This window comes from Coffea arabica, chromosome 1e (genome assembly GCF_036785885.1).
Source record: "Coffea arabica cultivar ET-39 chromosome 1e, Coffea Arabica ET-39 HiFi, whole genome shotgun sequence".
Taxonomy (NCBI): Eukaryota; Viridiplantae; Streptophyta; class Magnoliopsida; order Gentianales; family Rubiaceae; genus Coffea; species Coffea arabica.
In genome coordinates, this window is record NC_092311.1 from 32422080 (window position 1) to 32430252 (window position 8173).

General features: G+C 34.6%; 1 non-coding gene across 1 annotated transcript; it reads right to left on the reverse strand.

The window, feature by feature from the left end:
- Nucleotides 1–569: 569 nt before the first annotated feature.
- On the reverse strand, nucleotides 570–675 carry LOC113719278 (U6 spliceosomal RNA). The gene has a single exon (XR_003454810.1). It is a non-coding gene; the product is annotated as a U6 spliceosomal RNA (small nuclear RNA).
- Nucleotides 676–8173: the final 7498 nt, after the last annotated feature.

Genomic DNA, 8173 nt, shown 5'->3' on the forward strand with positions numbered 1-8173 from the left:
AAATTGCCAATACAACTCCATATACAAAAACACTCCCTCAATTCCCTCTTCCTCTTGGTTCTCCTCTCTTTTTCCCCCTCTCAATCTCACACACACACACCTACTATCTAACAGTCCCTCGACAATATTATCCCACAGTTTGTCGCCCCGTGGGACCGTGGGTTTTGTTCTTGGCAGTGCTGGACAACACAACAGGCACCCGCAGGCTACCTCACCAAAAGGCATCGTCAAGGTGGGTGATACCACAACAGACTTATCAAAACAGCCCAGACTCTCTCCCTAACCGATGTGGGAGCATGACACTCCACCCCCCTAGGGGACCCAGCGTCCTCGCTGGCACACCGGGGTCGGGAGTCGGCTCTGATACCAACTCTAACAGTCCCTCGACAATATTGTCCCACAGTTTGACACCCCGTGGGGCCGTGAGTTTTGTTCTTGGCGGTGTTGGACAACACAACAGGCACCCACAGGCTACCTCACCAAAAGGCTTCGTCAAGGTGGGTGATACCACAACAGACTTATCAAATCAGCCCAGGCTCTCTCCCTAGCCGATGTGGGAGCATGACACTCCAAATTTGGACCATTTCTCGATTTGTGCGTGTCATCCTTGCGCAGGGGCCATGCTAATCTTCTCTGTATCGTTCCAATTTTATCGGATGTCCCGAAGGATGGAACCAAAAACCGAAACAAGTGAATGAAAGAGGAAATCGAACAAAAGTACCGGCAAAGATATATGCCTTAGACAACCAACAAGCTCTTGAGTCATCTGAAGGTAAAAATTTCGAGGACGAAATTTCTTAAGGGGGAGAGAGTGTGAGAACCCGAAAATTTTCATATTTTCTAGGCATTATTTTATTTTTGCCTACATTTTTATACTTGCCTTTAAAATATTAAAGTTTCTATAAATTTTTATAAGCAAGTACAGTGTTAAATCATTTTCCTAGTATAAGTTAGTGTACGTTAAATTTGAAGTGCATTATGGACGTGAGACCCGTTAGTGCGGTAAGTGCGATAAATTTTGGAGCACTAGTTAGAGTTTTGCTAAGTGTTATTATTTTCCAAGGTGCTAGGTGATAATTAGGGATTAGCTAGAAAGATTAGTGTTGGAAGACAATAAGATAAGGATTAATCTTGGCTAACCACTTGTCTTAAATTTATTGGACTTTTGACTTGGACCAAGGACTTTCTTACCTCTTGAATAAAATCAAAATTTGACTAACATTTTCTTCATTTTGAGCTTCCCTTGGCCGACCCTCTTGAGGAGAAAAACAAGGAGAGAAACTTCAATTTCTACTTCACTTGCTAGCTTGAATCTTGAGTTGTAGCCAACCAAAATTGAAACTACACCACACAAGTGCTTATTAAGGAAGGTTGAAGGAGTTGGTGGAGTGATTGTGGGAGGAAAGATACTAAGCTACAATTTTTCTTGAGTTTCCAAGGTATTTTGCCAAGAACCTCATCTTTACTTCAATTAATTGCTAATTAGTGGTTTAAAGTTGTAGTTTTGGTAGTTTATGAGCATATTTCATAGTGGGAAGTAGTATTATGGAAATTTCAGTTTTAGGGTTTTCATCTTACCCTGTTCTGCCCGGTTCTGTTTGGCCATGATGGAGGCCAAATCAGCCTTAGGTTAAAACATGAAAGTTGTAGGAAATGATGTTTTATAGCTTCTTGTAAAATTTCAGTTCAATCTGAGAACTGTAGCTTGTGAAAAGACAAAAATACCCTTGAATGCCATAAGTAGAGCTCTGTGGACCGTTTTGACATTTCACCATTCTGGCCACATTTTTTCACCTTTATCCGTATTGAATTAGCATTTGGCCAAAACACAAAAGTTGTAGTACTATGTTTTAGCTTTCCAACGCCTCTGAAAATGCCTCAATCAGACTTTTGTAACCTGAGTTATTGTCAGTTAAGCATAGTGCGGTTAACTAGCCTGATTGTGAGATTCTGGTTCTGTAATTTGATATTTTGACCTGAATACACTACGAACTGAACTGAGTGGTCTTCATCAAAGTTGTAGCCCTTTATCTTAGCTTCGAAATGGTATAAATTTCACCCCAATCCGATAAGCGTAGCTTTAGTTGTGACCATTACGCTAAGAGACGTCGAACCTGTCTTTTTACGTTTTGCTTTAACCCTTATTTCCGGTCATTTCTGTAGCATGATTTTGTAATTATATGACGTTGAGCCTATTGAACGGCTATTGAAATGATATTATTTTGTGTGTGACTTTGGGACTGATTGAGGAAAAGAATGAAACCATAAATGGCTGGAAAATAGGTAAATACAAAGGGCGTGCTGCCCAAATTTACGCTCGAGAATTAGGTAGATATACTTGCGACTTGAGTAAGGCTTGAGAGCGAATACCACTTGAACCATCTAGGCTATTGCGTCTTCTTTTATCGAGATATATAAGTTAGAATTTGGCCGAACATGTACCCTTGGAAAAATGAAATTTACGACTAATAGAAATACGTTTTCTTTGTCACTTCGACTCAAATAGAGATTTTAAAGTTTTACGAGTGAGTATAAGTTTTACAAATATTTTACTTATGTCCTTTGGTTTAAATGTACTCTTTTCACTTCCAAAACCATATTTATACTTTGTACTAGTACATATTTGAATTTTCTTTGAATCACTTAAATTTTTTATGGTTGAAGCATAATGTGTTCTTTTGATTATATTAGAGTTCCTTGGTGATTGAGGGTGTTATCTGGAAGGATATTTTGGATGTTATTTTGCTTAAATAGGTGAGTGTTCTTTATATGTTATGTTTTCATTGACTATGTGGCTTGTTGTGGATGTATGATTAAATGTTCAATGTTATCAATGACTGTTAAAATGAATTTTACTAGGCGAGTATGTACTTTATCGCACTCGACCTAAATGAATGTGAAATTTTCAATGATTAAATGATTAAATGCTAGTTGCGCATGAATGTAAGCCGTTTGGCTGAATTGGACCCTTGCCCTTTGTTGCCTGTCGACTCGAGTCAGAAGCGGACTCGGTCGAGCGATTTGGTGACCCTGGGTGAAAGTTTGGTATACTCAAGTATTACCACGTTGTCAGGTGGAGTCTGGCCAATATCCAAAACGGGGAAGAATGAAATGAATGAATGAGTGATAATATCAATTGAGGAGTTTTCACTTACAAAATGCATTTTAAAATGATTGGAGGAATAAGGAAATGAAGGGTGAATGAAAGAACGAAAGGCTCCAAGTGAGCATGTATCCTTTTAATGAATGTATTATCATTGTTTTATATTGTCAATGGCTCCCGGATTACTTGTTATTACATGATTAATGTCCTTGTTTAAGTTGATTATGTGTTTGGAACCTCACTGAGCTTTTAACTTATTCCGTTAGTTTTGTTTTCCTTAACAGGGAATGCGAGCAAGGACGAGAGATCTGTACAGACTAACCTAGTCTAGTTCTTTTGAATTTTTGTAATGATTCTCGCCCTAGCGCTTGGCAAGAGTTGGATGTATGAAGAATTGAAAATCTTTGTACATTTGGGTTTGTACTACTTTTGATAGGGAAATGTATGTAAGTATACATTCTGAACTTGGGAAATGTTATTTCGTTTATTATTGAGGATCGTACCCTATGTTTGGAAGTGAGTGATGTAATTTATTTGAGAACTGTAGTGAGCCCCGGCGAGAGTTGGGCAGACGACCCTCCGAACCCTGGGGTACGCCCTAGGGGAAGATGGGGCCGTCACATACTAGCAAGTCAAACACAACAAGGCAGCAACTGGTTGGATTGAAACTTTGGAATTTCATCAAAAAAAATTCTAACAAAGGACCATAACTCTCATTGAGGTATCTCCCTTCATTTTCTCTTCTTTTTTTATTTTTTCCTTCTTTTTCCAGCTTTTTCTTTTCTAATTCGTTATACTATAATCATGTCTAGATGTTAGTTTTGTTTCTTTTTCTTGCTGGCTTCTGTTATCATTATGTTGTTGGGTTGCTGAATTTTGGGGCAAGTCACGAGTGACATTAAGAGGAAAAGAGGATTTCTGTGAATGCATATTAACTGTTTGAAAAAATGCCAAAATGGAAAACGAATTAAAAGTTGAACATTGTGCATGTTTTTTTTTTGTCAAAATAGATGACCATTTGCTAGTGTAGGTCCGAAAATGTTTGGTTATTAAAAAATTTTGGAGTTTTGAGCCTTAAAAGTATTGAAGGATTGTTTTTTATTTTTAGGACTATTTTGATTTAATTTTTTCATATTTCTTGTTGCTTTTATTGATTTCAGTTCATAGTTATGTTGTAAAAATCACAAGGAGTGTTGTAGTATAAATTTTTTGGTTTTTGGTGAAGATTTGAGGATTTAAAAAATATAAAAAACTGGACTGACTTTTACTTTTTTGGCCACTTTCGAGTCATTTTTTGTAAAAACTAACTTCATAAACGAATTTTACGCGAAAATTTGAGCGGGGGTGTATTTTGGCAATTTTTCGCGATCGGAGGGGTCGCTGGCGCCGCCGGACCACCGCCGCCAGCTAGAAAGGAGCTTCAGCTCCTCGGTAGAGAAGAAGGGGAGGAAGAAGAAAGAAAAGAAAAAAAAGGGGAACAAAAAAAGAAAAAAAAGTGTTTGGGCTAATGTTTTATTTTCGGTTGGGCCAAGAGTTATTTTTATGTTGGGTTTTGATTGGATTTGTATTCGGCCTTGTGGTTCAAACCCAACCTCTTTTCACCAGGCTTAGCTTAGTAAATTTGGTGGGTTGGCCCGTATCTTTTAACATTGGGTTTTTGATGCGTCAGATGGCCTTTGACCCGAAAAAAATAGAATTTAGCCCAGTGGCCTGTTTTCTTAAGAAGATCTGCTAGTGGATTTGCACTTTAGTCCTTGATCTTTGGAGTAGTTTCATTGTAGGCCAGAACATTTTAAATTTCTTTCACTTAGGTCCTTAAATTAATTACACTTTGGCCTCTAAAATTTATCTTTTATTTAATTTTGACCCCTAAACTTTGGAAAAATATATTTTAACACTAAAATTTTTTCAATTTTTACAATTTAGTCCCTAGTGAATTTTGGCTCTCTTTATTATGATTGTTTCTTTTTTAGTAGCTAATTATGTCATTTTGAGTGTATTTAACTTGTAATTTTTAGATGTTCTTAAATTTCTTTACTTTTGACATGTTAAAGTGAATTTAGTATTTTTATCATTATTGTTATTTTCAATTAAATTGGTGCCATGATTTTTTTGTTCATTTTGAGTATAAATAGGGCAATTTGACTCCATTTAATCACCATTTTAAAAGGGAGATACCCCTATTATTATTTAAATGTCAATTACGTGCTCTTATGTGCTCCTACATGCTCTTATTTGTTTATATATTTTTATATGTTTTCTTATTTATTTGATTCAAATGTTTATTCCAATTTTCTTATGTTTGTTTAGTTAATTTCTTAATTATTTGAGAGGTGTTTAAATACCTCAAGATGTAATAGATAGGTAATATTTTTTACAAAAATTGTAATTAGATAGACTAATGTAATAGATAGGATAAGTAGGTTTATTTTATCATACTTTCTTCCATTTAGATTGTAGTTAGGCTCCCCGATGTAATAGGTAGGTTGTGTGTTTATGTGCCTTATGTGTTATATGTCTTACCTGCTTTCCTTAGAATTTTTGTATTTAGATATTATTCTTACGTGTTACGTGCTACGTGCTCTTGTGTGTTTATTTGTTTTAATTTATGCCTCATATGTTTTATTATGTATTATTAATGCATGACGTCACCACACTAGTCCAACGCTAGTTGTGGTTTCTCCCTTCGTTTACTTGCTAATCCAACGCTGGTAAGGATTTTTTAGAAATGGGATAGTCCAACGCTAGACCCTTAGATCGTTCGTGCATTAGATTCATTTTTGTGTGATATTCATTATATTTTCATGCATATTTTCATTTTTAGGATCTTTTCTCATGTGCATGATATTCCCTATTATATTATCCCCTGTCCTCTATATGTGTTAATCATATCATTTAGAATTGCATCTTATTTAAGAAATTGTAGAATAAGTTAGTTCATTTACTTGTTCATATTAGGAGAATTACTCATTGAACATGGATATGGGTGATTATAACTCTTTAGTTTAAATACCCCATTAATCCCTATATAAGAAAATTATGTCCCGAGTTTTTCGCCTCCCGTACCCATTATGCTGCATTCCCTTTTCCTTTGATCACTTATACCTATGTATATAATTTAATTTTCTTTTCTTTTCTTTTAATTTCATCATTCACATATCCGTGACACCTTCAGGGAATCATTTTGACCTTCGCAATTAATGCGATTGGTATCAATTAAACCCTTGAATAGACATCTTATCCCTTTCGATATTTTTTTAAATTTAGACTGCATCCATGTAGGAAACATTCAAACATGATAAATTTAAGGGTTAGATTAAGAAAATTTTTTACTAAATTTCGCAATTAGCTTAAACTAGGTTGAAAGGGTACCTTAGGTTTGAGTTAATCGAGCATTTGCCTTCCCTCTCTTCAACCGTGACTCCCGAACTCATTTTCTCTTATTTTTCAAAGACCTGGAGTTGTCGAAAAGGGTTTTATTTTATTTTTGTCAAAAAATACTTTTTGGGTGACTTGGTACACCAAAATTCAATACCAAGTGGCGATTCCTATTTTCTTTAAAACCCTTTTAACTAAATTTTGGACCCAAACTGTCGTATTTTTTTAATGTCCCATTCTAGGTCCTTTTCACTTATTCTTAAATAAAAATCACATCTTTTATAAATACTTATTTTTCCATTGTAAAAAATGGGGTGCAACAAAAAATATATGTTACAGTTTAAAGTGCTTTTTTCTAAAGTGATTCTGGTAAGGTTGAATGACATATCATACTCCTTACCATATTCTTAAGCGTTCTATTTCGTTTTTAACTATATCATTTATAGTGGGTGAACCCGGCATAGTGAACTGTGGGACGATACCGCATTTTCTAGGTATTTAGCAAATGGTCTTGAACGTTGTTCATCTGAACCGTCATATCTACCATAGTACTCACCACCATGGTCAGATTTGGCACTTTTGATTCTTTTATTGATTTGGTTCTCAACTTCAGTTTTAAAAATTTTGAACACATCCAGCGACTGTAATTTTTCAGAAATAAGATATATATAGTCATATCTAGAAAAATTATTTATAAACGTTATAAATATTGTTAACCATTCCAAGCAGATATAGGAAATGACCCATAAATTTCTGTATGTATAAGTTTTAAAACGTCCAAGGACCTATTAGATTTAAATATCCTTTTATTGGCTTGTTTTCCCTTTATACAGTTAGCACAATTATCAAAATTTATAAAATTCAAGGGGTCGAGAATTTCATTTGACACAAGTTTTTCTATTCTCTGTTTGCAAATATGATCCAATCTCTTGTGCTATAATGCAACCGAATTCTCATTGGTTAATTTTTTCTTTACTCCTTTAGTACTCAAATACAGAAATTCATTACATTAGACAATTGTATCAATTAAATATAGATTATCATAATGCATTAAAGAATCAGAAGCAACTAATTTTGAATCATAAAATAATTTAAACTTTTCATTTTCAAATAAACAAAAATAATCAAATTTGTCCAAAATAGAAATAAAAATCAAATTTCGTCGAAAAGACGGTACAATAAATTTTCATTAAGATCCAAATAAAATTCGATCTTTAGCAATAATCTAAAAACTCCTATTGCCTCAATTTAAACTGTTTTGTCATGATCTAAGTATATGTATATTTCATTATCATTAGGTTTTCGACAATTCAGACAACTCTGCATAGACATACTGATGTGAGTTATTGCACCAGAATCTAACCACCATGTATATCTAGGTATCGAAGTTAAATTAACCTTAAAACAAACTAAATTAAAAGCATACTTTTCTCAACACGCCAAATGCGATAGTTAGTGCAATGTTTCTCTTTATGCCCTTTACTTCTATAGAAGAAACAACTATTCTTTCCCGAATCAGCCGATTTCTTTTGTTGTTTCTTTTGAGATGCTATACCCACAGTTTCTTTATTCTTCTTTCTTTTATGTCCCTTATTTTTATTATTAGTGGTTGAAATCAAATGAGCACTTTTTGTCTGATCTTTTTTCAACATTTCCTCTTCCTCTATACAGTGTGAGATAAGTTTATTTAGA